Below are 25,774 nucleotides of genomic sequence, written 5' to 3'. Positions count from 1 at the left end.
GTGTTAGAGGTTTAAACAGCTTATGAGAGGAACACGTTGAAGAATCAATGTGAGAAATTTTTCCTCTTTGTGCTGAGAATTGTGGTATCTGATCTCATTCATGGAAAATGTCTACTTTTCACTGGAGAATTTTAATTTTACTTTTAATTTTAATATAATTATAGATTCATGTGGAATTGTGAGAAATAACACAGACAGAACCCTGTACTCTTTACTCATTCTCTCCCAATAGCAATAAATCACAAGACTAGAGTCCAATATCACAACTGGGATATTAACACTGATACAGTCAAATAGAGAACATTTCCATCACCACCAAGATCCTTCCTATGGCCCTTGTAAAGTTAGAGTTACTTCCTTCCTCTCCCTCCCAAACACTCCTTAGCCCCTTGAAACCTTAATCTGTCCTCCATTTTTATGCTGGGGTTATTTCAAGAATGTTTTAATCAGAATGCTACCTTTGATATTGGCTTTCTTCATTCACCGTAATTCTCTCAAAATTCACTCAGCTTGTCACATGGATCAACAACAGTTTATTCAACTTTACTGCTGAGTACTATCTTCCCATGGTACAGGCTTCCACGAGCGGCTCAGTGGTTAAGAATCTGGCTGCCAATGCAGGAGATGTGGGTTTGATCCCTGGGTCAGGAAGATTCCCCTAGAGAAGAAAATGGCAACCCGCTCTGGTATACTTGCCTGGAAAATTCCATCAACAGAAGAGCCTGGAAGGCTACCCAGTCCATGGGGCAGCAAAGAGTCAGACATGACTGAGCAACTGAATATGCAAGCTTCCCATGGTATAGACATAGCACCAGTTATGTAACCATTCAACCACTGAAGGACGCGTAGGGTGATTCTAGTTTTAGCTGTTACATACAAAACCACTATGGACGTCTGTGTGTAGGCTTTTGTGCAAACATGAGTAGTGTTTGTTTTTCTCTAGTGGATGGAGTTTTGGAGGCACCTCATCACAGTCTGGCAAAGATGGAAATCTAGGGGCCCCACTCAACTTTTGCTGGTTTACTTATGGTTTATTCAATAGTTTATCCTCTGTTGTTTGCCTGTAATAGAGGGGTATTATGTAAATATTTTCTGTCTAGCTAGGTGTCCTTTTCCTGGTCCTTGGCTAGAAAAAGCAGACTTTTGTTGTCTTTCTGGTTTTGTGGTTTTGGGGGGTTTTGTTGTTATTGTTGCTTTTGGGAGTTGTTTTTGTTTTGCTTCTGTCCAAGCTCTTTGGTTTTTGGTCTCTGGTTTCTCCAGTCCCATGTCTGGAATGTCTGAGGCAAAAACAAAACAAAAGACAACCTGGGAACTGACCAACGTATCATTCCTTGAGTCCCCAAGTCTCTAACCAGTCTTCCTGCTCTTCAGTTCTCCTGTGCTAGTTTTATGTATAACGTTCAAGTTTTTTAAACTGTACTTAGTGGAAGTGATAGAAAAATGTATTTACCATATCTTCCTGGAAGTGAAAGTGTTTTGACATACTTCGAAACATGGATTCATGTCTCATAAAATCAGTAAAAGCTTAATATAGTAGCATTTTAATCTACTCACTGATTGACCTCTATGAAGATATAACTAAAGATATAAAATGATTTAAATGAATGATTTTTAACATCAAGATATACTATACATTTCCAAAGCTTCACAATATGTCAGCTACATGACCGACTTATTGTTACTCCATCTGTTTTGGCTTTAGTTTCTATTAAAATGGAGTTTTGGTGGGATAACTAATGTACTATGAAGAAAACTCTCTTTTGTAGTAAAATTGGAAAGCCCAGTGAATTGACAACACTGGTGAATTCAGAACTCTGTGGGTATATTTACTAGCACTGAACTGAACCGGTGAGAAATATGCCCTATTTATGTCACATACTAATGAGTTTTTCTTTTAGACAACACTCCATAATTAGTTAATAGATACAGGCTGTCAAAACTAAAATTAACTTAAGAAAAGATATTTACTTCAAACCTTGCTTCCTCTGACTTAATTTAAAACTATATTTAAAATTAGAAGATACCTTTTCTTATACAATTAAGGAGATAATTAGTCTGGCCTTTGAAAATTTGCAGCCATTCAAGAACTGCATCAACATTTAAAGATAAGACACAATAAAGGATAAAAGAACAAATAACAAGAGTAATTAAGAATAAAGTCATAGAAGACAATCTCCAAAGTTAAATCAACATTTAGTATTATCTTTGAAAAAATAGGAAGCATTATATTTTAAAATAATTTCATTTAATTAGAAAACCATAGTCTCATTTATTCTTGAAGTCTGTATTTCAACCTTTTGCATCTATAGGAAAAATTAATTCAGAAATTTATCTGAGTGGTCTCCATCATCTAAATACCATTTTTCTCCTAATGTCCAATAGCTGTAAGCTATGAGGCTATGTTAGCATGGTCTGAGACTCTATAAAATACACTTGAAAATTTTGAACATTATTTTTTAAAAAGTCTTTCAACTAGAGTGTACTGAGCACAGGTAATTCAGTTATTCATCTTCATTTATTTATGTAACATTTATTTTTGGATAACCCCTTATGTGCCAGGCACTGTTTAAGATCTTAAAACACCAACCAAATAACTAGCAACCCTGAAGAATTTATACTACAAAATGCAAATATATATATATATATATACACACACATACATATACACACACAACACACTCTGGAAATATACAACTTGAATTTCTAGAAATGTAACTTAATCATCACTATGAGTCTATGTTCAAATCATTTGCCTGACTGAAACAGACAATTTAAGTATCTTTATTCCATTTTGCCATTGTAGATAAAACTTTTAACTAAAGTTAAATGCTCCTAAGTACAATTTAAATAAAAGCAGTATGTGCTGTTTCTCCTAATACTGAGGCCTACATTCCATTCCTTCTGTGCCACAGAATATGTAAGCACTGCAAGATGCATATAGTATATCTTCCTGACAAATTCATACTTTAAGCTTTTGAGGGATGAAGTTATATAATTGTATCAATAACTGCTTTGAGTGTGATATATATATATTATATATATATATATATATATATATATATACTCATATGATTATATTAGACAAAAAGGCAAACTTCATATAAATTGTTAAAATTTAAGATGACAGTTCAAAAAATCCTCATTGATGCCAAAGAATCAGAGAATCAGTTTCTGTAAATCCCTAGATACGTGGTGAAAAATTTGCATGGGGATTCCTTAAGTAATTTATTTCCTGACATAATTAATCCATTAGAATTGAAACTATCAGAAAATAGGATCTGCAGTATTTTTTATTTTTTTTTATTTTTATTTTATGTTGGAGTACAGTTGATTTACAATTTTGAGTCAGTTCAGGTATACAGAAAAGTGATTTAGTTTTATATATATATATATATATATTCTTTTCATAACAAACACCCTCTTCCAACAACACAGGAAAAGACGCTATACATGGACATCACCAGATGGTCAACACCGAAATCAGATTGATTATATTCTTTGCAGCCAAAGATGGAGAAGCTCTATACAGTCAGCAAAAACAAGACCAGGAGCTGACTGTGGCTCAGACCATGAACTCCTTATTGCCAAATTCAGACTTAAATTGAAGAAAGTAGGGAAAACCACTAGACCATTCAGGTATGACCTAAATCAAATCCCTTATGATTGTACAGTGGAAGTGAGAAATAGATTAAGGGCCTAGATCTGATAGATAGAGTGCCTGATGAGCTATGGAATGAGGTTCGTGACATTGTACAGGAGACAGGGATCAAGACCATTCCCATAGAAAAGAAATGCAAAAAAGCAAAATGGCTGTCTGGGGAGGCCTTACAAATAGCTGTGAAAACAAGAGAAGTGAAAAGCAAAGGAGAAAAGGAAAGATATAAACATCTGAATGCAGAGTTCCAAAGAATAGCAAGAAGAAATAAGAAAGACTTCTTCAGCGATGAATGCAAAGAAATAGAGGAAAACAACAGAATGGGAAAGACTAGAGATCTCTTCAAGAAAATCAGAGATACCAAAGGAACATTTCATGCAAAGATGAGCTCGATAAAGGACAGAAATGGTATGGACCTAAAGAAGCAGAAGATATTAAGAAGAGATGGCAAGAATACACAGAAGAACTGTACAAAAAAGATCTTCATGAACCAGATAATCACGATGGTGTGATCACTGACCTAGAGCCAGACATCCTGGAATGTGAAGTCAAGTGGGCCTTAGAAAGCATCACTATGAACAAAGCTAATGGAGGTGATAGAATTCCAGTTGAGCTATTTCAAATCCTGAAAGATGATGCTGTGAAAGTGCTGCACTCAGTATGCCAGCAAATTTGGAAAACTCAGCAGTGGCCACAGGACTGGAAAAGGTCAGTTTTCATTCCAATCCCAAAGAAAGGCAATGCCAAAGAATGCTCAAACTACCGCACAATTGCACTCATCTCACACGCTGGTAAAGTAATGCTCAAAATTCTCCAAGCCAGGCTTCAGCAATATGTGAACTGTGAACTTCCTGGTGTTCAAGCTGGTTTTAGAAAAGGCAGAGGAACCAGAGATCAAATTGCCAACATCCGCTGGATCATGGAAAAAGCAAGAGAGTTCCAGAAAAATATCAATTTCTGCTTTATTGACTATGCCAAAGCCTTTGACTGTGTGGATCACAAGAAACTGTGGAAAATTCTGAAAGAGATGGGAATACCAGACCGCCTGATCTGCCCCTTGAGAAACCTATATGCAGGTCAGGAAGCAACAGTTCGAACTGGACATGGAACAACAGACTGGTTCCAAATAGGAAAAGGAGTACGTCAAGGCTGTATATTGTCACCCTGCTTATTTAACTTATATGCAGAGTACATCATGAGAAACGCTGGACTGGAAGAAACACAAGCTGGAATCAAGATTGCTGGGAGAAATATCAATAACCTCAGATATGCAGATGACACCACCCTTATGGCAGAAAGTGAAGAGGAACTCAAAAGCCTCTTGATAAAAGTGAAAGTGGAGAATGAAAAAGTTGGCTGAAAGCTCAACATTCAGAAAACAAAGATCATGGCATCCGGTCCCACCACTTCATGGGAAATAGATGGGGAAACAGTGGAAACAGTGTCAGACTTTATTTTTCTGGGCTCCAAAATCACTACAGATGGTGACTGCAGCCATGAAATTAAAAGACGCTTACTCCTTGGAAGGAAAGTTATGACCAACCTAGATAGCATATTCAAAAGCAGAGACATTACTTTGCCAACAAAGGTTCGTCTAGTCAAGGCTATGGTTTTTCCTGTGGTCATGTATGGATGTGAGAGTTGGACTGTGAAGAAAGCTGAGGGCTGAAGAATTGATGCTTTTGAACTGTGGTGTTGGAGAAGACTCTCGAGAGTCCCTTGGACTGCAAGGAGATCCAAGCAGTCCATTCTGAAGGAGATCAGCCCTGGGTGTTCTTTGGAAGGAATGATGCTAAAGCTGAAACTCCAGTACTTTGGCCACCTCATGCGAAGAGTTGACTCATTGGAAAAGACTCTGTTGTTGGGAGGGATTTGGGGCAGGAGGAGAAGGGGACGACAGAGGATGAGATGGCTGGATGGCATCACTGACTTGATGGACGTGAATCTGGGTGAACTCCGGGAGTTGGTGATGGACAGGGAGGCCTGACGTGCTGCGATTCATGGGGTCACAAAGAGTCGGACACGACTGAGCGACTGAATTGAACTGAACTGCACTGACACTTTCTCCCTTACCTCCCATGTGAAGGCCAACACGAAGCCCTGCCATTCTTACTTTCTCAATATTTCCCACATCCATTCGCTTCTCTGAAAGTTCCCTAACCTAAACCTGGTCTAAGTGACCACATTCTCTTTCTGGACCATACCAGATGCCTTCCACTGGTTCTAATCATATCCACTCCTACTAGCCACCTACCCACCATCGTATCTTTACTACTGTACTGAAAGTGATTTTTCAAAATGCAAACATCTTTATTCACTGCCTTGCTTGAAACACATAAGTGACTGCCTTTCATTCTTAGGATAATGAAGAAATTTCTTACAGTGGCCAACAAGGCAACTCTGTCTCCAACCTCGTCTGCCCTGGATGACCCCTCACGCACTGCTCTCTAGCTGTCCTGGCCTCAGTTCCTCCAACACACAGTGCTCCTTCCTACCTCAGGGCTCAGAAGTGCTTTTTCTTAGCCTATTACGCTCTTCCACTTCCTTAACTAGTCAACCGTTAACCACTAATCTATCATGAGATCTCAGGACAATGACTACCTCCTCAGGCAAGCTTCCTTCATGCCCCTTTATTATGTAACTGAACATTTTTGAATGTGATTCTGTGCTTGCTGCTGCTGCTGCTAATTCGCTTCAGTCGTGTCCAACTCTGTGCGACCCCATAGACGGCAGCCCACCAGGCCCCACCATCCCTGGGATTCTCCAGGCAAGAACACTGGAGTGGGTTGCCATTTCCTCCTCCAATGCATGAAAGTGAAAAGTGAAAGTGAAGTCGCTCAGTCGTGTCCGACTGTGCTTAGTATCTGTCATATCCACATCTGGAAGCTCCTTGAGGGCATCTGATTTTGCTCCACGTTTTGCAAGCATCTAGCAGAGTGTCTGGCATATAACAAGCACTCACAGTTGTTCTTGAAAACATGAATGAGTGCAGAAAGGTAGGAGCCAAGTGAGCAGTTAATGAATGCCTACTCTACATTTCATATACATTTTCCATTCAGTCTCCAAAAGCACATGGTACAGGTGAAGAAGCTGAAGCTCAGAGAAGTTAAAGGCTCTTGCTCAAGGTCATGAAGTTAATATCAGCTTTGTTAGGGCTTTACACCATATCCAGAATCCTTAAGTGATGAACATTTGTTGTTTCTAGTTTTCTACCATCCATCCATATTGCTCTGCTAAAATATCTCTAATTTTCTTTGGGAAAAGAAGTCTTCCCCACTCTCTCTCCACATGGTTTCGGAAAGGCTAATCTAAATCCTGCTTCCAGAGAAAGTAATCTAAAGAAATAAATACATATATAGATAAATACATATTGATACATATGTGCAAAAAATAGGAATACATATGAAAGAGAAATGAATTTTAAAAGAAAAAATGACATAAATAATTTTAAAGTATGTCTGATTCTTTTTATGAAATTATGCTGCTATTTTTATAACAAGAAATATAACATGATAGTCATCAAAAACTAACGCTGATTGCTTCAGAATATATACATCCTCAGTCGCTCAGTTTTGTCTAACTTTTTGTGACCCTATGGATTATAGCCCTCCAAGCTCCTTTGTCCATGGGGATTCTCCAGGCAAGAATACTGGAGTGGGCTGCCATTATCTCCTCCAGGGGATCTTCCCTCCCCAGGGATCAAACCTGAATTGCCTGGATCTCCTTGCATTGGCAGGTGGATTCTTTACCACTGAGCCACTTGAGAAGCCCCTTCAGAGTATGAGATTGAAGATAATTTTTTTAAACATATGTACTCTTTTTGTTTGACTTTTTATAAATGAAGATATGCTATGTATCAATATGTAACCAAGAAAAGGTAAGAGTCCTCTTTTGGGGATAAGAGGAGGTATAATAATTGAGAGATGCTGAATATTTAGAGGTCCTTGTTTAGACAGAAAACCCATTCAATAGCTAGAATTCCACTAGAGCTTTCCGAGCTTCACTGAAGAGGCACCATTCCTTCTTCCCTTCAAATGTCTCTCAGCCAAGAAACACACACACTGAGCCAAGAGTCAATGTGGTTTTTGAGCAAGTCTTTTTGAAATATTTTTAAAGTTTTATTCTCATCAAGAGATCTCAGTCTCTTAATCTTTTTTTGGTTTTTCTATGAATTTGTTAAGTATTTCCTGACTCCTTTGTTTTCAACCAAATATATGTAAAAATTTACAGAGATTAAAATTTTCATTAGCGTGGACAAGGCCAATGATAACTGAAAAAAAGCCAAACAACTTTGGAAAGGAGCAAAATTTATTCTGACATATGGTGTCATGTAGATTAATTCATGCTAATAACAATGAAATGTCTAATACATAAAAACAAACTAGAAACGTACTTCAGAGAAGTAATGACTACAATACTAGAAATTTCTTAAGTCTGTGAACATGGCAAGAATTGTTTTTTATCTCAATATCCAGTTCCTGGCATAACACTAGACATGTAGTCAGCATTTAACAGATATTTATCAACCAAACAAACTAATGGCTAGTTCTGTCTCACCCAAGGAGAGAGAACTCCAGAAACCTACAGAGAGGCTTCCTCAGCCTGGTGCTGGGGACAGAACCAGTGGAAAGAAGCAGGCAGAACAACTCTCAGAACAGTCACAAAGCCTAGGCGTAGTTTGTTGCCAGCTGTCACAGTGGGGAAAACTGCATAATTCACAGATAATAGGATAGAAGACAAAGATATTGCCTCAGAAATGAGGGGGGAGGGGGAAATCAGCCCCAGATTCAAGACTTCTCTTGACTTGCCAGGTAGAGCTTAAAAGGAATCCTTGAGTGTCTCAAACTCTTTCCAAGGAACTTAACTGTATCACAGAGCCAAGCTCAAGAATTGATATTATATATACATGCGGGCACACACACATGAATATCCAGTGCCCACCGAGGTGAAATCTAGAACGTTTGGAATCTAATAAAGAAGATTATGAGCAGGTAAACAAGCAGGAATATACATGTCCCAAAATGAGGAGAAAAATCCATCAATTGAAGCAAATCCAGAAATGACACAGCTCATTGAACTTGTAGACAAGAGAATCTTGAGAGCTACTATAAGTCATTAAAACTACATTTAATATGTTCAGGAGAGCAGAGAAAAACAAGCATTTTGAGGAGAAACATGGAAGATATAAAAAGACACACACCTAATTTTTAAGGATAAAAAATACGGTGTCTAAGGAGAAAACATATAGGAATTTCTTAGCTACAAATACAGAGGTTTTATCAGTTTAAATAACTGAGTCAAAGTATTAATATTAGGTAAAGACATACTTTCTTTTTTGTTTTTTATGTTCTATCCTACCACTCTAATCCCTGCTTCATTCTCCCCAAAACTAAAAAAAAAAGTTGTCTTGTTAATCCCCTCCAAACCTCCTGGGGCAGAGGGTAACCGGAGAGTCTTTGTGGATCAGCAGTGAGGGACCGGAGTTGCTCAGAGAAACTCTCAGGTGATGGTATCACTGGTCTTCTTGGTCACTGCTCATGGTTTTGGCATCTCTTTCCTTTAGAAGTATCCACCCTCCCTGCTTCTCTAGCAAAATTTCATCATGGCTTCCAAGGCAAATGATTTGTGGGAGAGAAGAATGCAAAACATCAAATTAAGATTTGCAAAATATTATCCCAGTCATGTAATAATTAGATTACAAAAAGCCTTCACAATCAACTTTTCAACACAAGGGTATAACAGAACAAGGCTTTGTAAACTGTTTACATTGGCGTCTACCACCCCTCCTAGGAGCGCTATAGAGAATCCTCTAATTTTTCTATGGACTGTGTACAAAATGTATCAGCAGGGAAAATCCTGTTGAGGATTATCAAATAGTTACAATTCAAATCCTCTCCTAGTTGTAAAGAATAGGATTCAGTCATACTTTGTTTGTTTACTTACCAAAATACCGTTTCCTTGCCAAATCAATTTAATTATGTTTTAATTGGTTTGAATTCAAGTTCATGCTCTCAGCACTGCAATTTCTTTTGCTAAAAGATGTCACCTCATCCAAAGTTCACGTTTCTCTAACGAATAACAGAAGATAACTCTGGAAGATTCTGCCCTAAAATGTGAGATCCTTCGGGACACTGAACTATATTTTACTTTTAAGTTGTTTTTTCTTTAAAGCATTTCACATCCAATTCAAGACTTTCCTATTGAAATATGTTTAAGAGAAAAATAAATATTTACACAAATTTTATTATTTGTGCTTTATGATAGATATATCTGTGAGTTTTGAAGAAAGAACTATTTTGACAAACTTGAACATCCAAAATTGAGTTTTGAGAATAACAGATGAGTTTGTCAGTCTTTTAAACTTAGGCCAAATTTCATTTTAATTTGTTTCATCAGCTTATAAGAAATAAAAACTCTGTGTTATTTGTATGTAGCTCTAAAATACAAGAAAATCTTTGTTTTGTCCACGTGAAACATTTCTAAGACTGACAAATTCAGAGTGAAGTCACTCAGTCGTGTCTGACTCTTTGCGACCCCATGGACTGTGGCTCAGACGGTAAAGTGTCTGCCCGCAATGTGGGAGACTCGGGTTCGATTCCTGGGTCGGGAAGATCCCCTGGAGAAGGCAATGGCAATCCACTCCAACATTCTTGCCTGGAAAATCCCATGGATGGAGGAACCTGGTAGGCTACAGTCCATGGGGTCGCAAAGAGTCGGACATGACTGAGCAACTTCACTTTCACTTTGTCAGTCTTAGAAATGTTTCATGTGAACAAAACAAAGATTTTCTTGTATTTTAGAGCTACATATAAATAACACAGAGTCTTTATTTCTTATAAGCTGATGAAACAAATTAAAATGGAATTTGGTCTAAGTTTAATATTTCAAAATGGTTAACATGAGCAGTGAAACAGTTTCGGCTTCTTAACATGTTTTGCAAATTAATGCTTTTATGGTGAAATCCCATAACTAATGACCACAAGATTAATTGTGACTAATAACTGACCTCTGTTCCACTCAGGCAAATTGCATTCTTCAGACTTAACCATTCATCTGGATCACAAAAATGACCACAAACTACACCTAAATAACCATAAAAATAAAGTTTAAACAACTCATCAATCAAAGTATGTCCCACAATACTGCACTCCAAATAAGTTAAACTCAACGAAACTTCACAGTGTTTAACGAGTGCAAAGCACTGTGCAAAATCTAAAGGGGACACAGAGGTGACAAAAGTATATCTCCTGCCACTGTGACCTTAGACTCTATTAAGACAGACGGACATATAAATGATTAACTGTATTCAGTTCAGTTCAGTTCAGTCGCTCAGTCGTGTCCGACTCTGCAACCCCATGAATCGCAGCACGCCAGGCCTCCCTGTCCATCACCAACTCCCGGAGTTCACTCAGACTCACGTCCATCGAGTCAGTGATGCCATCCAGCCATCTCATCCCCCGTCGTCCCCTTCTCCTCCTGCCCCCAATCCCTCCCAGCATCAGAGTCTTTTCCAGTGAGTCAACTCTTCGCATGAGGTGGCCAAAGTACTGGAGTTTCAGCTTTAGCATCATTACTTCCAAAGAAATCCCAGGGCTGATCTCCTTCAGAATGGACTGGTTGGATCTCCTTGCAGTTCAAGGGATTCTCAAGAGTCTTCTCCAACACCACAGTTCAAAAGCACCAATTCTTCGGGGCTCAGCCTTCTTCACAGTCCAACTCTCACATCCATACATGACCACTGGAAAAACCATAGCCTTGACTAGACAGATCTTTGTTGGCAAAGTAATGTCTCTGCTTTTGAATATGCTATCTAGGTTGGTCATAACTTTTCTTCCAAGGAGTAAGCATCTTTTAATTTCATGGCTGCAGTCACCATCTGCAGTGATTTTGGAGCCCAAAAAAAATAAAATCTGACACTGTTTCCACTGTTTCCCCATCTATTTCCCATGAAGTGATGGGACCGGATGCCATGATCTTCGTTTTCTGAATGTTGAGTTTTAAGCCAACTTTTTCACTCTCCTCTTGCACTTTTGTCAAGAGGCTCTTTAGTTCCTTTTCACTTTCTGCCATAAGGGTGGTGTCATTTACGTATCTGAGGTTATTGAAATTTCTCCCGGCAATCTTGATTCCAGCTTGTGCTTCTTCCAGCCCAGCGTTTCTCATGATGTAGTTTGCATATAAGTTAAATAAGCATGGTGACAATATATAGCCTTGATGTACTCCTTTTCCTATTTGGAACCAGTCTGTTGTTCCATGTCCAGTTCTAGCTGTTCCTTCCTGATCTGCATACAAATTTCTCAAGAGGCAGGTCAGGTGGTTAATTGTATTAATACAATGTAAAAATAATGAAACTATACAGTGGAGTTTGTATCAAGATTATATGTGTGAACTACTTTGATAAGTGTTTTCTTATGAACTAATGCATTTGATTTCTGAACAATTCTAAGAAATAAGCACTCTTAAAAGCCTCATTTTACAGGTCCTTGTTTTACAGGGACACTGAGGCTTAGAGTTAAATGACCTGAGGTCAAGGGGGAGAAAGGATTTGAAACAAGGCAGAAAGTTGGTAGAGATATGGATAAACTGCCACAGGTAGCCAGCACAGTTAAAAAAGAAAAGAGTAGGATGTAGAACCTAATGACTATATAGATTTAAATTTAAATTGTGGCTCTGTTTTTTCCTAGCTGTATGTGCATATTAGCCCCTCAGTTGTGTCTGGCTCTTTGCAATCCCAGGGACTACAGCCGACCAGGATCCTCTGCCCATGTGATAGAAGCTGAGCAAATACTCAAATAAGCCTTTCAGAGACTTATTGTCTGTAATTATGAAGTGAAGCCATGGGACTTCCCTGGTGGCTGAAATGGTAAAGAATTTGTCTGCAATTCAGGAGACCCGGTTTTGATCCCTGGGCTGTGAAGATCCCCTGGAGAAGGGAATGCAACCCACTCCAGTATTCTGGGCTGGAGAATTCCATGGACAGAGGAGGCTGGCAGGCTACAGTTCATGAATGAGAGACTAACACATGCTAGTTGAAGTAAAGATTATATTAGCTCTTTCATAAGGTTATTGTGGGGCTTCCCTTGTGGCTCAGTGACAAAGAATCTGCCTGCAATGCAGAGACAGAAGACATGGATTCAATCCCTGGGTTGGGAGGATCCCCTGGAGGATGAAATGGTAACCCACTCCAGTATTCTTGCCAGGAAAATCCCATGGATAAAGCAGCCTGGCAGTCTACAGTCAATGGGGTCACGAAGAGTCAGACAAAACTGAGCAACTGAGCGCACACACACAAGGTTATTGTTGGGATTATACAATTTAATCTTTATAACAAACCCAATATAGTGTACTATTCTTGGATTCTCCCTCACAAAATTATATTTATTTTTACTTTTCAAAGGGTCTTATATAGGTTAGGAATATCAGTAACACCAAAATGACTCAGACTCTTAAGTGTGTATTTTCTCATATAGAAGAAGACTAGGGATAGAAAGTCCAGGGTTGGCGTGGCAGCACCAGATACCCAGATTCTTACCATTTTTGGTGTGTTTCTTCCAGACTTAAGGTAACCTCATGATTCAGAATGGATGCTGGAGTTCCAACCATCTCATCCATACTCCAGACAGCAGAAAGAAGAATAGAGAAAGTTATTAATAAACAAGCCTGATTCCAAGGTGCTTTTAAAGAGTCTTCTTGGAAGTCTCTCACAACACATATACTCTAACACTTCTTAACTGGATGGGTACAACAGCCTCAAGGTACCTGGGGATTATTTTTTGATGTGGTCCTTAAATCTCTATAGAGATTTAAAGATTGACGTTCTATTAGTAAGAAAGCAGAGAAGGGGTATTGGATTGGCAACTGGCACTCTCTCTCATGACCCTGATGGCAACACATGAAGTAAAAGTAATTTAGAAGATTGGGGAAAGAAAACTGGATCTAATCTTCACTTCCTGAATGGAAAGGAAGAGAACATACCACCCCATAAGCCTCACCTTTGCATAAATAAATTACACAGCCCCCACAGATGGCATCGGAGAAGAATTTCTAATGGAATATGATAGCTGGCATTCCCACAACATAAGCTAAATAAATTAGGTGACAACAGTCTTCAAATACAATTTGTGAGCACTCGACAGAAAGCAGAATGAGAGTGAATCAGTAGGTTTTCAGTGGCCAACTCAGAGTTAAACACAAATGGGGTACATTATACCTTCTATTTTCTGTACTTAATCCTCTTGTCAGTCACCCCTGCTTGTTCCTGAACCTTTGGGAAAAGAAATGATAATTCCAGGAAATCATCATTCACAGCTTCCAGCTTAGGCCACTTCCCAGAGCAGCATCAGAGGCAATTCCAGGAAGGTGCAGTAGGGGGAGTCCACCGCACAGTCAGGCCTGCCTGGAGGACTCACTTGGCCTGCAATCTACCACCCCTTAGGCAAACCCCCATTTCAATCTGTGCAGCTATCCTGAACATTGGAAGGAAATAGAATGGTTCCTACACAAGGGTTCTAAAAGCCCTGAAATTCTGACAGCCCTGGGTTAGGGTCCCATGTCCCCCACAGGCTAGCTGTCAACCTTGCTGCTGCTAAGTCACTTCAGTCGTGTCCGACTCTGTGCGACCCAATAGACAGCAGCCCACCAGGCTCCCCCATCCCTGGGATTCTCCAGGCAAGAACACTGGAGTGGGTTGCCATTTCCTTCTCCAATGCATGAAAGTGAAAAGTGAAAGTGAAGTCGCTCAGTCGTGTCCGACTCTTAGCGACCCCCTGGACTGCAGCCCACCAGGCTCCTCTGTCCATGGGATTTTCCAGGCAAGAGTACTGGAGAAGGTGCCATCACCTTCTCCAAGCTGTCAACCTTAGGCCATTTTAAGTCTTGATCTATTCATTGTAAAGCCGGGATGAGTAGTACCCACCACATGGAATTTTTTTGAGGATTAAGAGCTTGGCAGAGTACTTCATTTTAGCAAACACTCACAATGCAGTCATACTGGTATATGGTGGAACCCACCTACAAGTTAAGCAATTTAAATTTCTAAGTCTCAATTTCTGGAGTGTCTGACACCTAGAAGGTTTGAAATAAAATGTAATGATTTTTGTGATAATTACAATATGTATTTAATTTTGAAGAACAGCAATTGTATTTTCTCTATATGAGTTCTGGAAATGTTCCCTTACAGATTATTTAACTGCGAGTGAATTTTATTATAATGTGCCAAGAACTCATTTGATATATTTCCTTCTGTCTTCATATCTCTCACGTGATGATATAATGAGATATTTAAAGAGGAGATATGCATTTGACTTAGTCATAAACTAGTGTAATATCAGGTCTGCCTCTTAGATCTGACACAAACTGCCCTCTTTAAATGGAAATACAGAATGTTGAAATAAGTCTGGACATGTAATCTTACTTTTTGATTCCATTAGCATGTACAAAACTCATTGTATTTAAGCTACAGTCTCAAAAGGGATCATCTTTTATCTGCCAAATCTTAAAGACTCCAGACTCCTGAATTCCAGAAATGAGTTCACCGACCTAAGTATTTGGAAAGGGGGTAAATGCATTTTCCCAAAAAGGGCATAAATCTAACATAGGAAAAGCAACCGGGGAGGGAGAGAGATTACCCTTGGAAGAAGCACGGTTGGATTTATACATAGTGCGTTAGTCAATGATGTATTTAGTACCTTGTGATAGCCAGAAAAGGTATGGCTAAGCCAGGACTCGTCATGCCATGAGTGTTAAGCAACTGTTTTTAGGAACCAAGTTACTTACTTAGGTTAAGACCAACGGCATGTTTTCATGGTAGAAATCCAGATTTTAGGAAATTGTTTAAACTGTTTTGCAGATAAATTATAAAACCAGCAGTTGGTAACTGTTTCCAGTACCAGTGAAAGCCCCCTACATTTAGGGTAAGATACCTTCCCAGGCACTAAGTCCGAAAACTAGTAGCTACCAGCTGACAGGTGGCATCTTCAAGAAGTGCCACTTTCTTATTGTAGTTCTAGGTTATCTCAGCATCAGAAGCTCTTATTCCCATTGCCTCAGTTCTACAATGACACATGCTAGGATCATGTGAATTCAAATACTCAGGTGCCAGGGGTCTCTTCAACCTTTATTCCACAGACATTCAAGGTCCAAGCGCTGCAAATGGAACACAGTAGCTTGGAAACTTATCAGCTGTGGATTTTGAATCTTGATACTCACTCCCATAGACTATGGGTTTCTCCCATGCCCCAGGCAACCATCCACTTCCTTTCCCTAAAAGCTTTCATCAGGGATAGGTGGCTGTCAGAAGCAGGTATTCAATACGAGTCTATTCATATAATATTTTCCAAGAAATAACTGCTCATATTATAATCCTTTATTAAGTAGCCAAATAACCAAAAAAAAAAAAATCATTTAAACAAATAATCGTGACATTTTTGGTATAATAGGAAGAACACCAGATTTGAGTTAAGAAAAAAACTGGAATTCTAGAATTCAGATTCTCCTAACTCTCAGGATTGTGACCCTGGGTTAGTCTCTTAGTTCCAGTTCTTTGTTTACTAAAGGCCCAATTTACAACGCCCATCGCTATTGTTGTGTAGACTTAGTTGTGTGCAAGAGACACAAAGAGATGATTTTTCTGCTCCTTTGGTGCTTACAATCACAATGACAAGAAAGACATTTCAGAAATATAATAACATGAAAGTATAGCAATGTAAGAAATCCAGTGTAACATTTTTAGAAGGGAGGTAAACAGACCTGAATGAAGTAAAGATGGAGATATCTGGGGGAAGAATAATTTAGAATTTCCAGGAATAGAGAAGAGTAGAAATACATTAAGGCTTCTCAGGTGGCGCTAGTGATAAAGAACCTGCCTGCCAATGCAGGAGACATAAGAGATGCGGCTTCCATCCCTGGCTGGGCATGGCAACCCACTCCAGTATTCTTGCCTGGAGAATCCCATGGACAGAGAAAAGCCTGGCAGGCTGCAGTCCATAGGCTGCAAAGAGTTGGACACAACTGAAGTGACCTGAATGCACACAGGGAGAAATGCCTCCATATTTAAGGAAAAATGGGAAGTTCCATATAGCAAGGTAGAATGAAGAGGGGAGGTGTGGACAGGAGCTTGGAGGGCGGGTCTAGCACGAATCACATGGTGCCTGGAGACTAAGGGAGGGATTTGGGTTTCATTCCAAGTAGGGTGAGTGCCGCTGGAGAGACCTGAGTGCGTAGCATTCCTACTTTGGGCTGTGTGTGGAGAATGGTTCTCCATACAGAGTGTAGAGAATGGTTCTGGAGGATAAAGATTTGTTACAAAACGTGAAAATCCCATGCACACTTTGTGTTGATCATGAAGTATGTAAGCACTGATAGTGAATAAGCTGAAGCAAGGAATGGTTTCTTTGCCAATGAACTGGGCTGTCATCAAACACTTGTCTATTTTCTCCAGTGATGCTGTCCCAGGACCTTTCGATCCTTGGGTCTCAGCTGTTTATCCAAGAACAGTGTTAAATACCTTCTGAAGGTTGTTATTATCTTGGTCATGCTCCACCCCATCCCTACCATAAGATGACTCTAATTGACTTTCATAAGTTAGTATCATCCCTGGGAATTTCGCATTCTGCTGCTCACTGGGCTTTATCTTCTCACCCATCAGAACTCCCCTAACACTAAAATGTGGCATATAGCAGAACCAGAAAGAATAGTTTTGTTAAGACACAACATCATAAAAGAAACTGCATGCTCAGCCATTAAAAAGAATACATTTGAATCAGTTCTAATGAGGTGGATGAAACTGGAGCCTATTATACAGAGTGAAGTAAGCCAGAAAGAAAAACACCAATACAGTATACTAACGCATATATATGAAATTTAGACAGATGGTAACGTTAACCCTGTATGCGAGATAGCAAAAGAGACACAGATGTATAGAACAGTCTTTTGGACTCTGTGGGAGATGGAGAGGGTGGGATGATTTGGGAGAATGGCATTGAAACACGTACAATATCATATATGAAACGAATCGCCAGTCCAGGTTTGATGTAGGATACAGGATGCTTGGGGCTGGTGCACTGGGATGACCCAGAGGGATGGTACGGGGAGGGAGGAAGGAGGGGGGTTCAGGATGGGGAACACGTGTACACCCGTGGCGGATTCATGTTGATGTATAGCAAAACCAATACAATATTGTAAAGTAATTAGCCTCCAATTAAAATAAATAGATTTATATTAAATATATATATATATATATATATATATATATATCTTTAAGGACAGGGTAAACTAATCTGCAAATAGCCAAAACCATAGTCGGTTGCCTAGAAATTGTAATGTCCAGTAGTTGTTCCCCTTATTTGCCAGTATACATTTATTTGTTCTCATTTTGAGTAAAACACTAGTTTGTGATTTTTGTTTCATAAAAGAGGTTTATATCCTTTTCTCTTTTTCTGAAAAGAGACAACTGCTGTTTCAACTTTAATAGATAAAGAAATACCTATGTACTAAAAATAATATTTTTACTTCTCTATTTATTTCGGATAATCTGAATTTATATGATATAAAAGAAAATTTTGATATGCTAAGCGTTTTCCAATACATTTTTAATGATATTTTATTTGATCATAATTTTTCTGCATAAGTTAAAAATATAAAATAGAAACTGATAATTCAGAATTAAAAAAAAAGAAACTGCATAATATTTTGTCTATCTGCAACAGGTTCCCACTTCTATGTTCCAGTTTGAGTTCATGCTGTCCAAGTTTAGAAAACATCCCCAAAAGGATTCTTTTAGAAATTAATTTTAATTCCACAGGAAATACAGAAATAGCTTTTTCTTAATCAAATAAGAAATTTAAAATATAACAAGTTATACTAAGTCCCTTCTGACTACCTCCTCTAGTCTTTGTCTTTCTTCTGGGTCGACCACAGATAAGAATTTGGTGTGTATCCTTTCAGATCTCTTCCAACACATATATTTTTCTGGTATATATCATGTCATAGGTATAATTTAGTGTTTGTTTTTCTTTTTATTTACATGTGTGACACCCTTTTGTGAGTTCTCTTTCTTTTGCATATATATAAATATATACTACATTTAAAAATACTACTCTATGTCATGCTACAAATTGCATTGTGCTTCTAATACCTCTGGTAGAAATTTCTAGGAGTAAATGTTTGTCTTATTCCTTTTAACTGCTGCAATGCACTCTACAATATGAATATACCATAAATTGTTCAGCCCTTTTCATTTTTACCAAATTTCTCTTTTATTTTCTATTATGACTCAGGCTGCAATCCACACTCTCATAAATGATTACTTGTTCATGTGAAAACATTATGTGTATTATTCTAGAATAATTGCTGAAAGCAAAATGGCTAGTCATCTGCTATCTGCACTTAAATTGGATAGAATTGAATTGATCACAAAGTGGAACTAATTTATAATTTTATCAGTAGAGTATTTACCTATGCATTGGCCAAGACTCTGACTGATTGATTGATTGACTGAGTTAGTTAGTTATTGCCATTCTAGCAAGTGAAAAGGGCTAGATCAATTTTGGTTTAAATAGTTTCCCTTATTCCTAGAAAACATGACTACCTTTCCACATTTGCCGGGGTCCTGCCCCGGCTGATCCAGGGTATTCGAAGCGGGGACGGCGTCGGCGACCTATTTATTTAAATATTTTATCAAAGATATAAAGAGTAATAGGATGAGGATAGCTCAGTAGGAAAATTCAGCGGAGAAAAGAGGCTGAGTAGCTTGGTTTACGCGGGAGACCAATAAAACTTCAAGACAAGAAGTTTGCACCACTTACGTAGGCCACAGGCGTCCTTCCGTTCTCCCAAAGGAGAGGAGACACTGAGGCCTCCCCGGTCGGATCTTAGAAGCCCAGGCATAATTAGTAAGCATGGTGGGTTCCGCGCTCCAGATGGAGACTCAGCCAGAGTGGGAGAGAGAGCGACATGGGGAGACCAGTATTTCGAGAAACTGATCCCAATTCTTTATTTTCCATGGTCTACTTTTATACACTGAGATGTTATGCAAAAGTCACGCGGGGTCAGCAGTCCTGACTTTTATCAAAGTCAGGTGCTTCATACAAATGTATACAGAGGTCTTAGGGGTGTTACATCATCTTCTGGCCAGGGGGGCCTGCTGACAATTTACGACCCTCTCCTTGTGACAGAGGTCAGTCAATCGGGACACTTATTTCTCCAGGGCTGATTATTCTCAAAACAGACGCCACCCAAATAAAGTTACATTCCTACAGGGTGAGGGTGTAGTGGGTTTTAGTTAAGGAAAGAATTTACTTAGCCTAAGGTCTAACGTGATTAATATCAAAGGTTAATACTTATTCCTTCTATATATTCATTAATGTGTGTAAGGGCAGGGGATATGGAGACTTAGCAACAAACATTGGCTCAACAAATGAAAAACCCTTCACCAACACAATTTCTAATTAGCCCACTATACTTATAGTTTTCTAACTTTTCTAAGGAACCTGTTTTTAGAAGGTTTAAAGCATCTTGTGCCTCTCACGGTTGGGAGGCTGTGAGCGATCACATGTGGCCGGACAAGCCTGTCAGGCAGGCTAGAGAACCTTCAGAGGAGTTTGTAGGTTAAAACACTCTTATCACACCCAGGAATTATTATTAACTGGAGCTCTAAGTTAACTCCTTCTCCAAAAGAGGTGGTGGGGGACAGCCCCCCGTAAAGTCAGAGGTGTAGGTGAGCACAAAGTAGTAAAGTAGGCAGGCTCTGGTTATGGGGGTAGACGCTCGAGGATTTCCAGGGGGACTCCTGAGGCTCGATCCCGCCTTTGCGTATGTCGAGCCTCCTTCCTCATGACCTTTGCCATGGGCGGAGTACCTCACTCTGGCCCCCACACACACATTCTTACTGAATTCTATGTTTGTCAGTTATCTGTTTAATTCTTTAACCATTTCTTTTATCGTGTTTTTTCTTATATACTTGTGGAAGTTGTTTATATGTTTTAAATATTAATTCTTTGTCTATTATATATTCAGATAATATTTTCTCCTTGTTTATTTTTCTTTCAACAGTTTTAGCATGTCTTTTGTTAAATAAAAGCTTGTAATTCTGGTTTAAAGAAACACATTTTTCTTTTTCATTTATAGTTCTTCCTTTCCTCATAGCTCAGTTGGTAAAGAATCCGCCTGCAATGCAAGAGACCCTGGTTTGATTCCTGGGTTGGGAAGATCTGCTGGAGAAGGGATAGGCTACCCACTCCAATATTCTGGCTTGGAGAATTCCATGGACTGTATAGTCCATGGGGTTGCAAAAGTTGGACACAACTGAGTTACTTTCACTTCATTTCATTATAAGTTTGTTTATAGTTTAAGCCATCCCTATCCCGATTAACATGTACATATTTCCATGTTTGTTTATGGGATATATCTGTCAGCTTAGTCATTTACTAATAATAAAATTAATTCATTTATTAATCTATCTTGTATTTATATTCAGATATTAAGAAATTTTCAATGCATTTTTACTAATAATGAGTAAAAATCTAAAAATAATTTTCTAAATGGAAAACTGTCTCAAATTGTTTTTATAGAATTGTTCGCCCTTTCCCAGCTTTCTTGAGATTCACGTATACCACCCTGTTAATATGCTTTGGCTTGCAAGTAGTGGAAAACTCAATTGAAAGAGATAAATTAGAGGAATTATTGGGAAGTCCATTAAATTGAAAAGTCACTGAAAAAGTCCAGAAGTAGACTTTAGAGTCATTCCACACCTAGCCTAGTGCCTCATGTGATGTGATGGAGGAAGCAGTTTCTTAGCTGCAAAACAGCTCCTCTTCTCTACAGTTTGCAGCTTCACTTTGCTAGTGCTGACTCCAACCCTAGCAGCACCCTTGCCGTGGTACAGAAAAGTATCCAGAACTTTCAGAAAAATTCTCTGAAGTATACTATTACTGAATCCTTGAATTAAACTCCACCATCAGGAAGGTAGGGCAAGTCTGAAGGAAGGCTACAAATGGGACAAGGCTAGGTATTCATCTCAACTCAGAGATTTTTTGCTGGTGCAGCTGGGTGGAATGATTGCACCATTTTCTGATATGAGGAAGACTGCAGGAAGAAAAGTGTTGGAGTTGGGGGCAGTGAAAGATGGAGTTTATCTTTCAAATAAGATGGAGTTTATCTTATTTATAAAGGAGTTTATCTTATTTATAAAGGAGTTTATCTTAGATGAGTTCATGTGAAATGCTTGTGAGATATCTAAATGGATATTATCAAGTAGGCAGCTTGACGTGTGAGTCAAGCTTGGGGGAAAGTTTTGGGCTAGAGATATAAATATGGGATTCACCCTGGATTTATATTTTATAGATGAAATATAAGCTATGGAAATAGACAACGTCTAGGAAGATAATTTAGAGAGAAATCAGAAGGCAGCCTAGGACTTACCTTTGGGGAACTAAAGACTTCAGAAATTAGAGAAAGAAAGGCTTGCTATAAAAGAGCCTGAGAAGGACTTCTTGGTAGTCCAGTGGCTCAGACTCCACACTCCCAAAGCAGATGGCCCAGGTTTGATCCCTAATCGTGGAACTTTATTCCACATGCTGCAACTAAGACCCAGTGCAGTCATTTTGTTTTTTAAAGTCCTATTGGTATAACTTAAAGAAATAATTTTTTAAAAAAGAGCCTGAGAACCTGTCTTCAGTGAAGCAGAAGTTAAACTAAGAATGCGAGGCCAGAGTCTAGGAGTATCTCAATACATAAGGCAAGTAATCTAAAATATGGGCACAGATTCATGAGCCTCCAAACAAGAGGGGCAAATAATAATTAACTAATTCCTATGTGGCTATGGTTTTTCCAGTGGCCATCTATGGATGTGAGAGTTGGACTGTGAAGAAAGCTGAGCACCAAAAAATTGATGCTTTTGAACTGTGGTGTTGGAGAAGACTCTTGAGAGCCCCTTGGACTGCAACGAGGTCCAACCAGTCCATCCTAAAGATGATCAGTCCTGGGTGTTCATTGGAAGGACTGATGCTAAAGCTGAAACTCCAGTACTTTGGTCACCTCATGCAAAGAGTTGACTCATTGGAAAAGACCCTGATGCTGAGAGGGATTGGGGGCAGGAGGAAAAGGGACGGCAGAGGATGAGATGGCTGGATGGACATGAGTTTGAGTAAACTGCAGGAGTTGGTGATGGACAGAGAGGCCTGGCATGCTGCGATTCATGGGGTCGCATAGAGTTGCACGACTGAGCAACTGAACTGATGTGGATATTGATATACATTCCTTTAAAGCTTATGATAAAAGTATGTTAGAGGGCACACAGATGCACTTAATGAAGGAGCATAGTTTCGGAAGCAGAGAGACCAGTGACTGCCTACCTTGGTCAAGTTTCTCAATACCTTGAAGCCCTCACTCTATAATGTGCTAAATGCAACCCATCTACTTCCTAAGGTTCCTATGAGAATGGATTGTAAGACATATGCGAATCCCTCATAGGTGCTTTATTTCCTTCTCCTCGTTAGGAAAAGGAAATAAAAGCGTGGGGATGCACTGGGGAAAGCAGCTCTACACATCAATGTCTAGATGTGGTTTGATGGAGAGATTGTGTGCGTGCATGAGTGCTAAGTCACTTCAGTCATCTCCAACTCTTTGTGACCCTATGAACCATAGCCCTCCAGACTCCTCTGTCCATGGGATTCTTTAGGCAAGAACACTGAGATGAGTTGCTGTGTCCTCCATTCTCCTCCACTAATCTGGGACTTCCCTGGAGGTCCAGTAGTTAAGACTCAGCGCTTCCACTGCACGGGGTGTGGGTTTGATCCATGGTCAGGGAACTTAGATTCTACACGTCTCATAGTGCAGCCAAAAAAAAAAGTTCTCTAATCCCCACAGTAGGGCTTCATTGAGGATGGGACTTGTCAGATGCTGTTTACATGGCAGAAGGACATGGCCTGGGCCGGTTATCCCCTCTCAGCCTTTAGAATTCTTTGTTCCTTCTTTGTTCCTCACACACACAAATAACTATGGAAGTCATTTCACATTTCAGAGTGATTTCTCATCATTTTTATCATCTCTGAATGACAGCAGCAGCAGCAGCAGCAGCTGAAGGAAATACAATGTCTATCCCTAGGGAGTATCTTCTACGTATTGAGTGCATATTTAAGTTGCTATTGACTCTGAGTCATTCATTTAGACATTCATTTTCTTCTCCCACTCCATACTCTGCTGCAGCAGTGTTTTATATTTCTTATTCTAATAATGACTTTTCTCAGTGACTTACTCATGCATTAGTAGACTTTGAGGGCATAGATGGTGCTTTGAGAAATAACCTAATCTCCCATCACTTTGATTTACTTTCCAACTCCAGGGTAACAAGATATTTTTGCTTGGACTTAGTCTTTTAGAATATCTTGACATTGCAAAAGACTGAAGAGTATATTGTACCAAACAATGCTGTCCTCAGTGCAGAGATCAACCAAATGACCTAATGTGTCCTGCCAGTTTCTAACTTCTATGATATCTTACAGTATGGAATCTATTCATAGCATAATAGTCTTTTATATGAAGAAATGAATATATCATCCAATTCTTTATTTGCATTTTGAACCACAATGTAACTTCTGATTAAACCACACATTTAAATTAGAAAACAGATGAATATTCTCCAGTATCTGCTACAGTACTTTGATTAAAAAGTAGAATCAAAATTGAGGAGGTTTATACATTTTATACTTAACTGAGTTTTTCTTGTAGGGGGAAGTAAAAAGAGAACAGAACATAGCCTTCTCCTCTTCTAAGTCATATTTATCTTTCATCAAAACCTTTTGGCTGGTTTAAAATCAGATCTAAAATCAATGAATCATCTGGTCTTGTTTCAGTACGTCAGTCCAGTTGTTGCACTAGATCTGGTATATGAATAATGTGCTGCTTTATCATTATTAAGATTTAATTATACGAAGCACTTTAGATCCTCAAAGATATTTATCACTGTCAATTACAATGATATAATTAGAAACAACAGAATTTGACTGATCTGGAGGAACTTTCTCACCAACAGTTTAACTTTGTAGTGTTTTCTAAGCAGTTTAAGAAATTCTTCATTCATATTTTGAAGGAAAAGTACATAGGCTTACTTGATTTGCTGTTCTATACATTAACAGCAAGAAAAAAACTAAATTCCATTCATTGCTAAATGGTATAGTCAATCTATGAAGAGCGCCATTTGTCTTTTATGTACCACATAAGATAAATGCTCATCTTAAAATCTGATTTCCAGGATAGCTCCTGACAGATGGTGATATGGTTATATATACATCCTTGAACAGTAGTTATTTACTGGCTGGTTTCCATCAAAGTCATAAAAAGAAAATTATCGCAGATGATTAAAATGCTATCATGGTATGTTAATAATTTTAATAGACTTTACTTTTTAAAGCAGTCTTAGGGTCACAGCAAAATTGAGTGGCAGGCATAGAGATTTCCCATTAATAACTTCTTACACCATCTGAGACTAGACTGTCAAAAGTGTAAAAGCAAGGCTGCCTTTCTAAGTGAATTACAATTAGTAAATTTATTCAAGGGCAAGGAAAGAAGTTAAAGTAGATATAATTCTTCTGCACCAGCTGGAGGCCCCCTTGTCTTCTTGCACAGCTGAGATGGGTTAACCCTGTTTAGCAGGTGGAATATATCCAGTGATCAGCCTAGTCCTTGGGCAGTGGCTGATTTACTGGGAGGAAGGGTGAGAAGGAAGGGTAGCCCAACACAGTGAAGAGGAACAAAGGGAGGTCTTCAGGGGTTATGAGAACCCAATATGGAATCATAAGATCTCCAGACCATTCCGGCCAAGGATATTTTACATAAAGTTTTTATGAGTCATTCTGAAGTTTTGGTCTATGCAGATGCTCCTACCACCCTGCAGATAGAGGGCTTCCTAGCCACCTGAATAAAGTACCTCAAGTCTTTACTTCTAACCTCCTTAGGACATTGAACTTGAGAGCAGATCCACTCAATATTGCTCAGTAAGACTCACGTGACCCAGGGATCCCTTCTCACTTCAACATATCAGATTTGCCCAAATAGGAAACTCTGGAAGTGCCCGTGGGATCATCATAACCTGCCCTGGGAAATCAGAGGAATTAGTGTTTCAGG

Source organism: Bos javanicus, chromosome 12 (assembly GCF_032452875.1).
Source record: "Bos javanicus breed banteng chromosome 12, ARS-OSU_banteng_1.0, whole genome shotgun sequence".
Taxonomy (NCBI): Eukaryota; Metazoa; Chordata; class Mammalia; order Artiodactyla; family Bovidae; genus Bos; species Bos javanicus.
The sequence above is the reverse complement of the archived record's forward strand: the minus strand, read 5'-3'. Positions refer to the sequence as shown.